The 15,879-nt window shown below is 44.8% G+C and overlaps 1 protein-coding gene across 4 annotated transcripts in view; it reads right to left on the reverse strand.

Moving 5' to 3' along the window:
* Nucleotides 1-15,155, reverse strand: part of LOC149304272 (period circadian protein homolog 1-like) — a 40,118-nt gene extending 24,963 nt beyond the window's left edge. For 3 of the 4 annotated variants that reach the window (XM_089480061.1, XM_089480062.1, XM_089480059.1), the window contains exon 1: nt 15,069-15,155. The gene's annotated coding sequence lies outside the window, so the exon portion shown is untranslated. Of the gene's footprint in view, nt 1-2,593; nt 2,879-15,068 lie in introns of those variants that run through there. The other variant, XM_089480060.1, reaches the window with a different exon arrangement.
* Between the last annotated feature and the right edge of the window lie 724 nt (nt 15,156-15,879).

A 15,879-nucleotide genomic window follows, 5' to 3' on the forward strand; every position in this document is an offset into this window, starting at 1 on the left:
TTATTCCCTGGATGATACAACAGATACACAAGGCTCCTGAGAAAGATAAACTGCAGTGGAAGTGACTTGATCAGCATTTTAAATTCCAGATAAGTTGTCTGATGAACAAAAGCAACAGAAATCCTCTTGTGCACCTTAACTGCTTTCTGACATCTGCTTTCATAAGCAAAAACCTGTTTTACAATTTCACATGACATTAAAACAAAGTTTAAGTATTGTAGATTAATCCCTTGTTTAAAAAAAACATGTAGATATTTAAGAAAAAAGTATTTTTAAAAACATCCAGGTTAGCATTGCAAACAGAAGTAGTTTCTTCTTATTTTCCTGCTTCTCCTCCTCCATCCACCTACCTTTCAAGAAAAAATAAACAGATCAGTAAACCATCAAACTGCTGGCCAGTTCTTGTACCTTCTGCCATAAGTTTTCCAGAAGAGCTTCAGTGGCACAGGGCAACAGTTATCATGTGCTACTCTACGAAAACAAGCCATACAAGTTACAGTAGGAGGAGCTGCTAGCGACCACAAAGCTGGGAGCTCATTGCCAAAACAATGCGGAAGTGGAAGTGCTGTAGAAACACACCGTAAGCAAAGCCACAGGTATCCGAAGAGTAACAAGCAAAATTCACACATAGTTGTGTCAGGGCAGAACAGCACAGAGGTAGCCAGGAACAGCAATTTTGAACATTGGAAGAGGTGCTCGTGTTAAGCCTCTGACGTACTATCCAAGTACAGTTATCATCACCATCATCATTATTATCAGGAGCAGCATTGTCATTATTGTCATAACATATACTTCATGGCAAACATAATTACAGGGAAAAGAACAAACATTTTCTCTTGATGCAGCCACTGCTAGATGGTTTTATCCTAGCATCTAAACTGACAAGATGGGGTTTGCAATCCACTGGCAAACCAGAATCAAACCCCTCTGTTTTGAAGTGGCTTTGCAGATATGCTTTGGACTATTATGTGGCTTGTTTGTATCAAAAACTAACAAACAAGACCCACCCCATGACTTGCCCCTGCATCCAAACTGCATGAAAATGATACCAACTAATGCTAGATAAATGGATAAAAAAGTGAATACTGATGAGACTACAAGCTTTTAATTGGTTTTGCATATTAAAAAGAAATCACAGCCTTGTCAGAATCAAAGTCTTGTGAGGTGGGGAAAATGTGACAGCAAAGAAAACACATTCTCTCAAAACTAACTTGTAGTTTAGAGCCATTCCTAAGCAGTTTTAAGAGCCAGCAATGTGTTGGACTAGGATTTTGGAGACCAGGGATTATATCCCAGTTCTGCCATGTAAACTCACTGGGTGACCCTGGGTAAGTCACATAGTCTCAGCCTCAGAAGAGGGCAATGACAAACCCCCTCTGAAAAAAACTTGCCAAGAAAAACCCAATAGGCTCACCTTAAGGTTGTCATAAGTCATAAGTAACTTGAAGGCACGCAACAACGTAACAAGAACAACACACTCCTTAGGATTCAACAGAAACTCTTTGTCAAAGACAACCTACACTATGACTATCTATCAGCAAATACAAAGCCAGAGACACAGATATACACAGAAGGAACAACAGACCAGCAAGCTCTTCCTACTGGGCATTCTCCAGATGTGTTGGACTGCAACTCCCATTAGGGGGTGTTGGGAGTTGTAGACCAACATATCTGGAAGGCATTTGACTGGGGAAAGCTGTTTCATAGTGTGGAAATCATTTCAAGGTTCCTCACCCCTTTTCTCCTTGTATAAAGAAATCAGCGAGTTATCATACTTCCCCCATCTCCCTCAAATTCAATTTCTCCCACCCTTGTCCCCCATGCAAAAGAGGGAGAGAGAGAGGAAAACAAAAACGGAGGTCTCACATTTTGGACCAACCTTCAGCAAAGCAGCAGACAGGATCACCAGAAGAGACCCACAAGTGTGGTCCTTTGTAAAACACACCATCCATGACCCGAAAGCTATACTGCAGGCCAAGCAGATTCCCTCCACAGGGTCCCTCCCTTCAGCAGCAGAGAAATCCCAGAGCAGGAGCACAGAGCTGGGTACAGTCACCCTGCAGAGGTGGCCCACATCACCTTCTCAAACGTTGCCTGGCAGCCGTTCTCTCTCTCTCACTTGTGGAAAAAAGGACACTCCCCTCTTGCCTGCAACACATGCAAACTCATGTGCTGCCGAGAGAACCACCCACATAGCCAGGGTAAAGCAAGGCAGATTACCAAGCCAAAAGAAAGGGAACATTTCGTTCCATGCTGGCCCACGTGACCGAGGCAGGTCGCCCGCCACTGTGGAACCTTTAGGTAGTGCAGAAGAATGCATCCACACTGCAGAAATAATCTGGTTTGACACTGCTTTAACTGCCGTGGCTCCATGTGATAGAATTCTGGGAATCATAGTTTGTTGTAGCACCAGAGCTCCATCGTATGGAGCCACAGCAGTTAAAGTGATGTCAAACCAGATTATCTCTGCAGTGTGGATGCACACTAAACTAGCCAAAGCAGTACAGGAAAAGAGTGGAAGCCACTTTTGCAAAAGGGTGAGAGAGAACCTAAGAGGGTCTCTATTAAGCAAAAGACCTTCTAGTTTACTCACCCATGGAGCGAAAGTGCAGGTCCTGCCTCTGCAGAGAGGTTAGCCGACACACTCCTGTGATGGGGAGAATTGGTCTCCGGTTCCTCTGGACCAGCCAGTGGTGACTCTGCTGCTGACCAAATACATCCTTTCGCCTCCGGCCCACTTGCAAAACAGAAAGCAGGGAACCCAGCAGACCGACCCACGGCTACGACAACGAGGGGCTGTGGACAGGTGGAGTGGAGTTAGCCTTCCCTTCGGAACAGCGTCTGGCTCTTAACAGAGCAGGCAGAGAGGCAGCGCATTGTGTAAGTGGAAGGCGGAGCAGGACTGGGCAGGAGTGTGGTGATGTCAGTAAGCCCACAGTTACACACTCCGCACGTGGACGGTGGTGCTGCCACCAGAGTCCCTGGGAGGCCCTCATTGGCCAGATGGCTGGGCCAATCAGACAGCGAGATGCCAACTGCATAATCGCTTCCACCAGAGGCCCTTTCACCAAGGGACCATCCAGGGAAGGGAGCAGCAGGCATGCATGCAGCAGCCTGGAGGAGGCAGATGCCAAATCCCTGGTGGGCAGAGCAGCAAGCTGAGGAACCACAAGGAACAGGTGCATATCTCAAGAAAGGATTTCCCAAACTCTGTTGTTCTTGTGTGCCTTCAAGTTGTTCCCGGCTTATGAAGACACTAAGGCCAACCTTTGCTTGGCAAGCTTCTTCAGAGGGAATCCTCTGAGCCTGAGAGTGTACAACCCAGTGGGCTTCCATGGCCAATCTAGGATTCAAACCGTGGTCTCCAAGCATCCTAGTCCAATGCTCAAGCACCATGCTTTTTCTGGGGCTGAGAGTGTGTGACTCCTTCAGGGTCACCCAGTGGGTTTCCATGACTGAGTCAGGATTTGGACCCTGATTTCCAGAGTCATAGTCCAACACTCAAACCACTATGCCACGCTGGCTCTCTCACTTCATCCTAGCTGCCCCAACTCTTCCCTTATTCCATTCCTCCCTTCCTTTTGCATTTCTCCTCTGTTCTCTCCCTTTTGCCCATCTAGTGCCCACTGTCATGTCATAGGCAGCGTTAGGTAAATGTTTGGGTACAACGCTTAGTATACATACAAAGTAAAATAAATGCTAAAATTAAGAGTAGCAAAAGCAGTTGTTAGCAACAGTAACAAGTGAGATTTTCTGCATAAAGTTTGACATCACTTTTACCATCATGGCTCAATGCTATGGAGTCCTGGGATTTGTAGTTTGTTGTGGCACCAGAGCTCTCTGACAGAGAAGGCTAAATATCTCACAAAACTACAGTGCCCAGAATTGCACAGCATTAAGCCACGGCAGTTAAAGTGGTGTCAAATTGGATTATTTCTGCAGTGCAGATGCAACCCAGCTAGACTTTCAACATTTAAAGGGTGTCACAATTTCTACTTTGAACTCCTCCTGGTGATTCCCTTTGATGGATGGGTTTAATTTCTTATTGGGGCTAAAAAGAGACTAGGCAAAAGAATATTGATTCTATTTCTTTCCCAGTGCTGAACAATCTGGGGAAAACAGAAATACATGGAAAAGCCAGAGGGGAGAAGGAGACCGCTCACAACTGAAACAGTCATGAAAATACAACAGGGCCTCAGAGTTCATTGAAACCTACTCTGATAAGAACAAATACCAAATCCTTTCAGTAACACAAACACAAAGCACCATGAGGTGCCAGACATATATGCATGGTGAGGGATGAAACAAAGAGGAATAGTACAAACATATTGACTCTAGATGTATGTGTTAACTGGCCATCTCGCCTCATTACTTGGTGATAAGGCAATTCCAGCATCTGCCTGTGCACCTTCTGGGGGAAAGATCAATATTTGGTTAGCAGGTATATCCAAAGAAGAAAGAAGCCCTCACTAAAATGGTTTTTGTTTTGATTGTCAACCAACGTGCTGCGACTTGGGCTCAAATTTGTCCTCCCTGTTGGGAAATTGCCAAGGGCTTCCAGGGCTCTGTAGCAGACAGAAGAAAACAGAGGCACCATTTTGCAAGCTTGGCCAGTGAGTCAACATAAATGTGCTGGTCCAGATAGCAGCCCAGTTGTTTTTAAGTGTAAAATGCCAAAGCCTGGTTATCTGGGCAAGAATCTGTTCGCCACAGTGGAACAAGGTTGATTTATTCTCACTGCTGTGTTTACAGGCTTGAAACCCTCCTGAAAAATCTTTCTAAATCCCAGCATGTGTACTGCCTGACACTTTGGAAATCTATTTTCGGTGCCTTAGTTTGCCTTCACTCGCTTTATTTATTTTTCTTAAACCCAAACTATTTTTTACATTTTTTTGAAAGTAGACTCTGCTCAGAGACACTTTGAGACTAGGCATCTCCTTGTCATGTTCCTGTACACTGATGTCTAGAATTATATACACACACCTAAAAATTAGGTATATTATGTAACTGTTTTTTTAGTTAGCACAAATTATTTCCATTTGTGGTTTGTGCGCATTCATTCTGAGATATGGATAAGGAAAGAGATGCTGTACAAGAGCTAGCATACAGGTAGAAATGTTATCAAAAGGGGGCTTTGAGGGGCAGAAATGCACTGCAGAATAGTACATGCATAAATGGAAGGTTTGCAGTCACTGGATGGAAGTGAATGGAATAGATTCATTTCTACGTGAAAAATTAAGCAGAAAGACACTTTTATCCTCTTCCTAACCAGAAGTAAAAGCGGTAAAGATTTTTTAATAGAAAATTAAAGAAGACTAGGTTTTCCAAGAGGAAAGTAAGGCCCTTCCTTCCCACTACAAACCCACACATACACACTAGGATACAAGACAAGCAACTATTGTACAGGCATACTTCAGTTAACAAAACCTTGGACAAAGAAACTCCTTTTTACAAAGTCTTTTTATGCCCATCCAGATCTCATCTTTTTTTCCCCTCTTTGTCTGCCCTGGAGAAACCCAACACCTGAACTTTCTTTCTAAAAATGAGCCAACTGGATACAGGAAACTGGTGGTACTGGTTATGTGTTCATGGCTGCTAGCAGATGGGACAAGCATGCAGGTGTGAGCCATTCATTAAAATATGTTTAATAATTATTTGCACCCAGTTCTGGTACGGCTCAGAATAGATCCCTTAAATATTTGAGGGGCACTTTCACCAGGACCTGCAGCTGTGATCACTTGAGAAGGGGGGAAATAATGATTTTGAGACTACTGTAGATCTCCAACTTCAATCAGAGAAAATAAAGGCACAGCGGATGTTGTCTTCCACTTGCTTTTGTCTAACACAAATTATCTAGGCTTGTGTGGAGGCTTCAGGGCCAGGAAGGATGCAAAGCCACCTCTGACAGCTCTGGCTCTCTCTGGATAAAAGAGCACACACACAGGCACACCTTTATACTCTCTTAACAAAAGGCTCTCTGCTTTCCATTGTGGCAGCCTTCATCATCCGGAACAGCAGGACATCAATGGTTCTCCTATTCTATTCTCTCACACCTAAGGTCCTGGCCAAGCACCAGCAATAATGGCATTCTCCACTGGTCCTCTGATGTGCTTCCATGAGTGCTGTGGGCCTCTTTCTGACCTCTTTCTCAGTGGGAGGATAGAGAGCCCTCCTGCTCAGCCACTCATTCCAAAGCAGGCTGAGTGATCAATGGAAGGAAAAACAAAAGCAGAGGGAGTCACATACTGCAGAAATAATCTGGCTTGACACTGGCTGCCATGGCTCAATACTATAGAATTCTAAAAACTGAAGGTTGTTGTGGCCCCAGAGCGGTCTTATAATGGACATTTTTTCAAAACTCACCAAAAAAATAAATGCTGGAGGCAAAAAATGTCTAGATTTGATTGAACAAAAAGAAATGCCAAGAGTGTAAAAATATACAAAAAAATGTGCTCAGCTGCATCTGTAAATCAGGAAAAGCTCTGCCAAAGATAACCAAAGAAGAACACAGTCCTTTAATCCAGCTACCTATACAAAATGACTGATTCAAAACCCTAAGGGGAAGCAATAGCATTTAAACAATGACATCACAGGAAACTTCTTGTCAGCTGGAGAAAGGCACTGAAAGATGGACTGGTCTAGTTCTGGGATGAGTCAAAAGAACAAGCTGGAAGCTGGATGGACAATAAACTGCCCATTTATAAACTCCCACAGGAGGAGACCGATAGAAAAGAACTGTCCTCATTCGGAAATAGCTGCTAAAGCCAAATGGTTAAAGATTTTAGACCAATAAAGAAAAGTGGAATTCACTACCACAAGTCTAGAAACGGCTGTCAACTGGTACAATTTTAGAATTAGGATTTGACAATTAGGATTTGACAAATTCATGGATGATGGCAGCTAGTCAAAATGGATATTTAGTTCTTCAAATACTAAATGGAATTTGCAAGGAGAGAAAGGATTGTTCAGTGTCTCCTCTGCACCCTACTCCCCCCCCCCAAAAAAAAACACAAGCAGCAAAATTCTTGTCACATCAACGTAAGTATGCCAACTATGTTCACAAAATGGAAGTGGTGGAGGAAGGAAAAAAATCCCTAACCCTGTCAACAAAACTAATTCCTCATACCCAAGGTAGGATCCCATAGCCAAGTTTCCTGCATCTGTAAACAGGAGGGTGGCAAAGCTTCTTAGCTATTCACATTCTTTGTAACAGAAACTAGTACTTCTCTGGGGCAGAAATATGCATACTTTCATATTACACAGCATCCTTCATCTGGGAGGATTCTGTGTAAATCAACAACCCACATAATCCCACAAAAACTACACCTCTGTCCAAACAAATTCTACTTAACAACTTTGCACATATTCATCATATTGTAGTTGGGAAATACCACCTAATAAACCAGTCCACCAGTGATTCCAGGTCTGCTGACATGGCCAAATGTTTCCTGTATGAGGAGAGCTCTAAAAGAGAACTTTCAACTCCACAGATAGGAGGGAAGAATATACATCAACTCAGAAGCCTCTTTATTTAGTCACAATTAAGACAGAAATGGAAGAAGAAATCTTCAAAATGTGTTGTTCTAAGCCTAGGTCTTGATATTAACTGAGATCTGCAGACAGGCCAAACTCCAAAACCATGCCTCCACTCCTGCATAATATATTCACTCCCACCACAGTTATAGGTAAGACTTTCTCAATTAGCATTCTGAACACCTCCAACCTCCAGTTATCACTCCCAAATGATTTCACAAAGACCAGTTATGACTCCCAAATGATTTCTAGTTCTTTGAATAACAGTCCCGTTCCCCCAGCCCCATTCCTTCTCCAAACTCTCTAGTTAGAACCATGTGCCCCATAGACCAAGAGTCCCAGTCCCATCTTCCCTATGAGACTCATTAAACCTAGAAAGAGTACTAACATTACAACCTTGGTCCAAAACATACTGCAGAAGTAATCCAGACTGAGACGGCTTTAAGTGGCCTGGCTCAATGCTAGGGAACTGTGGGAACTGTAATGTTGTGAGGCATTTATCCTTCTCTGTCAGAGAGCTCTACAATCCCCAGGATTTCTCAGCAGTGAGCCAGCGCAGTTAAAGCGATCTCAAATTGGATTGTTTCTGCAGTGTGTTATGGACCTTAGCCTCGAGTGTGGTGTGTGGAAAATTGGAAGGTCAGCCTTTAGTTTTCCAAGGCAGGCACCTGCCCCCTCTGTTGCTGTTGCAAAGAACCAGTGCATGCTCCCGCCCTATTCTTCAACTGACTAGCTTTGGAGATCTAGCCTGTCCCCTTTGCCTCTGTTCCTCTTTCCACCATATTTCTGTCTCCTCCCTTCCCCGCCTAACTTGGTAGGCTGTCAGCCTTAACCAGAGCAAGGGCTGCCTTCCTTCCATGGAGTGTGGGCCAAATTCTTCCCATAACCAGGTCATCCATTTGGGACAGCTGGTCCTTGCGTTGCTCCTCTCCTGTCCACAGGTCTTATGTAACACTTCCCAGCCAAGCTCAGCCACAGAGACACAGTGGTGTTGTACAACAGCACAGCAGGCAGAAGGGCTGGCTGCATGAGGGGGCAGAGCCAGTCCCAGGAGCTCCTCCCTGTGCTCCTCTCCTCTCCCGCACACACACGCAAGGGTTATTTCCATACAGCAAACTACAGGAGGAGGAGGCAGCAGCCATAAAAGACTAGGACACTGTGTTCTTTTGGCTTACTCAGTAGGTTCAACAGACTGCCAGCTTCTACTCCCTTGCCTCCCAACAGCTATAGGCTAATTTGTTCTTCAAATAAAGGGGGACGAGAGAATATGGCAGCAGCAGAGCAAAGAAGAAGCAAAGCACACCCCCATGCGCCTTCAAGCTGCCTATCAACTTGTGGCAACTTCATGAATTTTTCAGACATTTCTTATGTAAGGAATACTCAGAGGTGGTTTTGTTAAGTTGTTCCTCTGAAATATAGCCTACAACTTCTGGTATCATGTATGGGCATAAGTGACACACTTCCATCTTACGTGGAAAAGCATGCTTTTTAAAAAGCTCTTCATCTCAATTCTAGTGATTAGTTGTCTTGCTGGAGCAAAGAAAGGGTGTGTCCTTTAAATCTGCAAGCTGTGGGGGTCATGCCAGCCATGGTTACCTCCTCTCCTCACATACCTTTACAAACATGTTTGACTGACAAAGAAACGTTTGGTTATACACTCTTGCACAGAGACTGTTATGTCAATTTTGGCTGGCCTAAAAAAGCTACTATCATTACATGGGACTCTGGAATTTGCCTTATTGCTGTGGCTTTGAATTTTGCCTCTTCTCATGCCGGATGGTCTTCTAGTTGACCTGCCTAGCAAGATCCCTTGAGTGTCTTGTAGAAATTTGCATTCTACAGCTCAGACCTCTTACAGACAGCTGGCAACCCCTGGATAAGACCTTCAGAAACTGAGTTGCTGAAGATACACTGCCATCCCAACCAGTCATTCCATATCACTTGATGACTCCAGAAACTGGTTACAATGTCCCTTGAGGGCATCAGCTTGTTTCCAAAACAGACAGGGCCCTCCCATTTGTTCAGTGTCACCTTTCTGGCTTCTCTAGTTTGGGGGGAAATGCTGCCCCCTGCTGTAAATGCCCAGCCTCATCCAAGCCTGTGCACCTGGCGGCAGGTTTCTGCAGGAGTAACCTCACCAGATACATATTTTCTATGGGACGTCCTGTCCCAGACAAGCTGAGCAGAACTGGGGCAGTGCCTTGCTGGGGGAGTAGCCATAAGAGAGGCCCCGGGAAAACAGGCTCTGCATGTGGACCAGCACTCCTAATACATACCTTTGGCCTTGGCCCCAACGTCAGCAAAGGGCCATTACCACCAGGAGCTGCGTCACTGTCGCCTCACCCAGCTTCCCCAACCACCTTTGCCCTACTGTATTTTTATTAATGGTCCATGGTTGCCCAAGCCAAGATTTCCATAATTCTACTATAGCTGGCTGTGCAGGGAGAGTTCCAAATTCCGACCTCAGAATTTAACAGGCATACATATCTAATCCCATCTGTCTAGTGGACTCCCGTTTGCTTCTTCATATCCTGCTCTTAGCCCCAATAATATTCAGGGCTGAGCTTTTCCCACCAGATTCAGTTCCATAGTTTGGCCAACACTAAACCTGATTTTCTATAAAGATCTGAAGAAAACTCACCTCCTGATTCTATAGAGAATTGAAGATAATTCCACCTCAGGATGTAATGATACATTTTAATAGTGTATTGTAGTACTTTTAGATAATATATTGTTTTAAATTATGTATTTGAGACAATTGTTATTGTAATTATTATTATATAGAATGTTTTGGCTGTAATCCCACTTCGATCCGTCGGGAGAGGCGGGAAAATACAAATAAAATTTATTATTATTAAATGGTCCTGAATGATGTCTGCATTTAATCTGAGATATGCCTGAAGAAAGGCGCAGTGAGAATTGCTTTAGCTAACAGACAGTATTGTTGGCAGCTGTTCTGTCCTCCATGTCCAGTACTAATGTTCACTTGATTCTGATGATTTGCTATGACCCCTCCTGAATTTCAAGTCGCTGGCCTGTCTCCTCCCAGATGGAGTCTCATTAATTCCCCTGAACCTAAATTCTCAACTGCTTTTCTTAGACAAAAAGAGAGCCAGGCACCTCTATCTGGGTCATTCCATGAAGTGCCCATCACCTGCAGGAACTTGTGAACTTGGCAACTCTGTTGTCACGATGGGATGTTAGTCATTCCTACTTTAAGCACACACAGCTGATGAAGTTTTAATCCAAGCACTGGTCACTGTTAATTATAAATGTTCTAGCAACCAGGGCCTTGACCTTATGGAATTCCTGAGACTAGGAGGATGTTCTCAGCAGAATAATCCTGCGGCCGTTTTGCTCTCTGGAGCCTGCTCATCTCCTGTCAAGAGTTAAGCTTCACTTCAGCTGTTCCTTTTCTGAGACTGAATTTGTACCACTGTGCGCCTGTACAAACAGCTCAACACGTATCAAGTCTCTCCACTCAACCCAACTGATTTCCTGGGTGGTTCAATGATGGAGGGATTTCTGGTTCTTGTCTACGTCTTTTGAAGATAGGATGGTTTTATATACAGTTTACACATTTACACAGATTTGGCTTCTGTTATGGAAAGCCCATCAACAGGTAGATGCTCAGGCGCCTTTCAGAAATAACCTTGACAATGTTCATGTTCCTTTTTCAAGATGTTTTTTCTTAGAATGCACTCAAACCTGTTGCCTTGCTAGGTTTTCACCATAACCAAAACAAAAAATTATTCCCAGATGAGAGAAGTGGACACAATAATGTGTAACCCAGTAATTTTTCTGGAAACTAAAGAGTCAGGGAGGGGACTATACTGCAAAAGGAAACAGTCAGAAGAGAAGGAACACAGTTTGTCTCACATGATCACAGTTTTAAGGGGGGAAGTAGGGATGTTTCTCCTTCTTCAGAAGGAAAACCACCTTGGAGTATTCCTTGCCTAAGAAAATCCTGCAAGTTCAACAGGTCGCCATAAGTCAAGGGGCAACTTGAAGGCACACACACACCCTCTTCTTCCAATCAAGTGCCTCATATGTTTCAGAAGAGAAGAAATCCAAAGCCTTCCCCAGAGCCAAGAAGCAGGACAAATCTATGACTCTATACCAAAGGAGCAAGGAGGAGCCAGCAGGACCAAGGGAGGGTCTTTGGAGGAGTGGCTTTTTGGTTTTAGCCACTTGTAAACTATTTCAGACTTCCAGATCAACCCAAGAGATTTAGAGCAAAGAAGAAGCTATTTTGGCTATAAGTAATTCAAAAACCTAATGCCTCAAATAATTCAGTACGGAGAAAAAGTTGTGAATAGAAGGGGAAAGACAGCTTTGAAATCAAGATGGAGATTTAAAGGATTTCAGCTCTTTCCTCAAGAGGATTCAAGAATATCCTCGGAGGCTGTCTCTGTCCTCCTTTCCTCATAACTGATGGCTCTTTTTGGATATATTTTGCTCCAAGAGGAAAAGGGTGGAGCCAAGATGTGACTGCACACCTAGAAGAAGTATGAGGTGGGACTTGCAGAATGATCTGGGCATGTCTGAGTAGCTGAAGCAAAATTCCTTAATCCTTGGGGAGATCACTGAAATGTCAGATCTGCTCCTTGGGGAGATCACTGAAAACTGCAAGTAAGAGTATGATCAATGGCAATCAAATAAAAGAGATTTCAGATGGTGGGTGCGTGGCAGACCGCTAAAGATGAAATCTCAACTTGTACAGATTTTAATTTACTTAATCTATGGCTCTATTTCATTACTGGCCATTTTGGTCTATCTAAATATTGAGTCTATGTTGTTTCTTTCCCTCTCAGTTATTATGCTGCACAGCATTTCTCTTCAGAAACATTCTGGGATCTGTAACTAACTTCCTAAGCCTAAGAATACTGTTTGCCACTAAACTGCTTACATGCATGATGATTATATTCTACCTGCTAAATAAACAGAAAAATTAAAAGGACAGTAAATTGACAACTTGTTTGCCATGGGCATGTCATCCGTTTGTCAGCACATCTTCAGCCACCAACGCTGTAGCCTTTTCCCATCCAGACCAAGAACGTGGAGAAACATTATCACTGCCCATCAGAAAACATTAAACAAAGCAAAACAGGTGAAGCCGGATGATATAATGAATCATCCTCCTGAGGAATAATATTACATGAGCAAAATCACCCAGCCGCCCAGCAGCTCTCTCTCCTCTCACCACTTGTTACATAACTGGCACCAAGGAACTGTGCAGCTTTGGGTATTTACGGGCATTATCTAATCACAGAGTTCTTACGAAAGACACACGTAGGAGGCACATCCCTGCCCAGCTCTAGATAAAGCCATTTCCCAAGGTTCCTGGTGTTCAGGGGGGAAATAGACCACAACAGACAAACAGCTGAAAGGAAAAGCCATTTAAAAAGAGGACAATTGCTGCCACGTCAGACTTCTACGTTTTGGAGCTACTGAAAAGAAAATTCTAGACTTCTCTACTCAATACAACACACGACCCAGACAAAGAAAAAGCAAACAAGGCAAAGCCTGGAACCAACTCAGAGACCTTTAAAAAGCAGAGGATGACCCCTGGCCTTGTGATCTCACAAAACAGCAGAAAAATCCCCCCAACCGCAGCTTCATGTTCTGTTGTTGTTTTCACAACGAATCACAGGACTTTGCCCTTTTATAGATGAGCTCAAACTAACCAAGGAACACAGACACCAGAGTGTGTGTTGTAGACAGAAGCATTCTGGTTTAATCATCATCTCGTTTTATTTCCGTGTCCCTGGCCAACGCATCGTTTCCTTGTTTGGTCCCTTGTTTGGATTTCGTTCTGTCATACTTAGCTCTTGTAACCATCTCTTCCGCAACACATCGCACATATTGTGTCACTAGACCAAGAATCTTCCCCTCTAAACTTCAGACCTAACACATAACTTTGTTAACACAAAATTAACAAGAAAACCGCCCACTGCTTCTCAAGCTTCTAACTCCCTGTTATCATCTACTATCTTTCAACCCTCCCTACTATCTTGGAGGGTCCTCATGTACGCTCTTTCAATGGTACTTCCCCACCCTTTCTTTTACTACCAGTCCCTGTTTCCTGGTGTCTTCCCCAAACTACGCCTGGTTGTATTTACTCTCCACTGAAGCCCTTGCCGTTGCTCTGCCTCTGACTCCATCTTTCACAGCTCAAGGCACCCGCGTCCGGCACCAGTCCTCCATTTCGTACAGGCCGCCGTCTCAGAAACACACAACAAGGAGAACGTTTTTAAAAATGCATTTATTGACAATAAAAACTTTAAGAAGGTTAATAAAAGTAAATTCAGGCAGAAAAACGAGCGCAATCCTCCACACATGCAAAGCCACACACCAAGTGCCCAAACCCGACTCCCAATGAGTCACCAGAATCATTGCTATCCATTTGGGACAAAGCAATGGCAGGGAACATCACTCCTCGCCCTGGATCCCAAAACCCATTCTCTAAAGCCCTAGGTTGCCTCCTCTTCTCAGACTTTGTTGCTGCTCTGTGTAAACTGCAGGCAGCCCTCCAGATCCAAGGATTCTTTATCCACTTTTATTGAGCTAAATTCAATATTTAGCTCAACGCAGATGCAAATTTTACACATAAGAAAAGTTTGGGAAGGGGCAGAAGAGGAAGGATCAGAGTCTCTCAGTCTCTCTCTCTCTCACCCCTTTGGTCCCATCCAGGCGTCCTCCTTTTCCAGGACATTTCCTCCATTTCAATCTCCTGTCCAGGAGGAATCCCCAAATGGCCTCCATTCTGAGCATGACTAAGGAGCATGGATTGACATTTAACTGGAGTGCTTTGAGCTCCCCAACCCCACCCTTGATGGCCCTACGTTTTGTGGCCCCTCGTCCTCCTTTCCAGTTAGGGACATGGTTTTTATTATTGTAAGCCGCCTCGATCTCATAGGAGAGGCGGGGTAGAAATAAATTATTATTATTATTATTATTATTATTATTATTATAAAACGCAATACAATTAAAAGCATACAGAAAAGGGGCGTTCTTTCTACACTATAGAAAGGAGTCGGTTTGACACCGCTTTAAGTGCTCTAGTTCTGTCCTATGGGATGCTGGGATTTGTAGTTTTGCGAGGTCTTTGGCCCTTTCCAACACTTGAGAACCACGGGAGTCCACACTGGAGAAATAGCCCGGTTTGGCACCTCTTTAACTTGTCTGGCTCAAGGCTATGGAATTCTGGGAGTTGGAGTTTGTTGTGGGGCCCAGAGCGGAGCGGAGCTCCGCTCTGGGCCCCACAACAAACTCCAACTCCCAGAATTCCATAGCGAAGAGTCAGACAAAGAATCAAAACGGTGCCAAACCGGTTTATTTCTCCAATGTGGATGCAGCCTAGCTATGGAATCCTGGGATATGTAGTTTCCCAACTCTCCTTCCCTCCTAGGGCCCTTTGCTCGGGTGTCTCCTTCCCAGACATAGCCCCTAACAAAGGCATGATCCCACCAAGGAAAGGATTTCAGGGCCCCCTCCTCTCGACTCGATCCCCGGGACCGACTTCCGCCTCTTACCTCAAGCGCAGCTCGCTCGTTCTTCTCTGAGGCTTCTCCTCCAGACCCAACCTGCCAACCCCGCTTCAGCACCATGCACTCGTCCGCGTGAGCCGGCCTCTCCGAAGTCACGCCCCCGGCTCCCTCCACCAATAGTAGCTTCTCCCCGCCCACTTCCCGCCCCCTCATTGGCTGCTCCTCCCCGCACGTCTTCCATTAACCCGTTTTTCATTGGCCGGCCGGCGCCGCAGCCATGCACGGAGCCGCGTGACAACCCTCCGCCGCCTTCAAGGCCGCGCTAAATGGGGCGCGCCGATTGGGCCACTCAGCAGCAGCATGTAGGAGTCCGCGTGCCGGAGGCCACGCCCCTTCCGAGTGCCCATTGGCGGCCCCCGCCAAGCTTGGTCCCGATTGGCTCGCTGAGAGCACAAGGGGATACACGTGAGGAGGAGGCTCACGCGGCCGCGGCTGCTGTGGATGGTTACAGTTTTTTGGAAAAGGAAGAGGGGCGTGGCGCGAGAGAGGGCGTGGCCTCGCGTTGACGGCGTTGGGGCCGAGGGGCGGGGCTAGAAGCCTTGAAGGGAAAAATGGGGGAGGGGCGGAAAGAGATCTTGGCGCCTCTTTATCTGAGGGGATTTTATGAGGCGATTTTAAAGCCTCTTTTCCCTCAGAAATAGATGTCCAATAAACACATACATTTATATTTTGAAGAAGGGTCACTCCCAATTCCTTCTCAGAAACATTTACTATGCGTTACAAATAATTTTAAATTACAATATAAGCATCCCAAGAGACCCTTTAGTCTCTTTTTCTTCAAAAAGATATATCCTAT

The sequence above is a fragment of the Sceloporus occidentalis genome, unplaced genomic scaffold (genome assembly GCF_023333645.1).
Source record: "Sceloporus occidentalis isolate IW3139 unplaced genomic scaffold, rSceOcc1.0.p SCAF_14, whole genome shotgun sequence".
Classification (NCBI taxonomy): domain Eukaryota; kingdom Metazoa; phylum Chordata; class Lepidosauria; order Squamata; family Phrynosomatidae; genus Sceloporus; species Sceloporus occidentalis.